The following is a 1,252-nucleotide window of genomic DNA, read 5'->3' as shown; positions in this document are numbered from 1 at the left end:
TTGAAAAGGTCAATAAAATAGGTAAACCTTTGGCTAACCTAACCAGGAAAAAAAGAGTAAAATCTCTAATCTCATCAATCAGAAACAAGACAAAGACAAAATAACAACAGACTCCTCAGAAATTCAAAAAATCCTTAATGAATACTACAAGAAACTTTATTCTCAGAAATATGAAAATCTGAAGGAAACTGACCAATGCTTGGAAGCACATCACCTTCCAAGACTTAGCCATAATCAAGTGGAAATATTGAACAGGCCTATATGAAGTTCTAAAATAGCATCAACCATACAAAATCTCCCTAAAAAGAAAAGGCTGGGACCAGATGGCTTCACATCAGAATTCTACCAAACATTTAAAGAGGAACTAGTACCTATATTACTCAACCTATTCCAAAATGTAGAAAAAGAAGGAAGACTACCCAACACGTTCTATGAAGCAAACATCACCCTGATCCCCAAACCAGGAAAAGACCCAACAAGAAAAGAAAATTATAGACCAATATCACTAATGAATATAGATGCAAAAATATTCAACAAGATCCTAACAAACAGAATCCAGCAACACATCAAACAAATTATACATCATGACCAAGTCGGTTTTATCCCAGGGTATCAAGGCTGGTTCAATATCCGTAAATCTATAAGTATAATTCAGCACATAAACAAATTAAAAAACAAAGACCATAGGATTCTCTCAATTGATGCAGAAAAAGCTTTTGATAATATCCAGCATCCCTTCATGATCAGAACACTTAAGAAAATTGGTATAGAAGGGACATTTCTTTTTTTTTTTTTTGTAGAGACAGAGTCTCACTTTATGGCCCTCGGTAGAGTGCCATGGCCTCACACAGCTCACAGCAACCTCCAACTCCTGGGCTTAAGCAATTCTCTTGCCTCAGCCTCCCGAGCAGCTGGGACTACAGGCACCCGCCACAATGCCCGGCTATTTTTTGGTTGCAGTTTGGCCAGGGCCAGGTTTGAGATATCATCTAACTCCAGTAAGATTAGCCCATATCACAAAATCCCAAGACCAGAGATGTTGGTGTGGATGTGGACAAAAGGGAACACTTCTACACTGCTGGTAGAATTAATGCAAATTAATACATTCCTCATGGAAAGATGTTTGGAGAACACTTAGAGATCTAAAAATAGATCTGCCATTCAATCCTATAATTCCTGTACTAGGTATATACCCAGAAGACCAGAAATCACATTATAATAAAGATATTTGTACCAAAATGTTTATTGCAGC

This window comes from Nycticebus coucang, chromosome 3 (genome assembly GCF_027406575.1).
Source record: "Nycticebus coucang isolate mNycCou1 chromosome 3, mNycCou1.pri, whole genome shotgun sequence".
Lineage (NCBI taxonomy): Eukaryota > Metazoa > Chordata > Mammalia > Primates > Lorisidae > Nycticebus > Nycticebus coucang.
The sequence above is the reverse complement of the archived record's forward strand: the minus strand, read 5'-3'. Positions refer to the sequence as shown.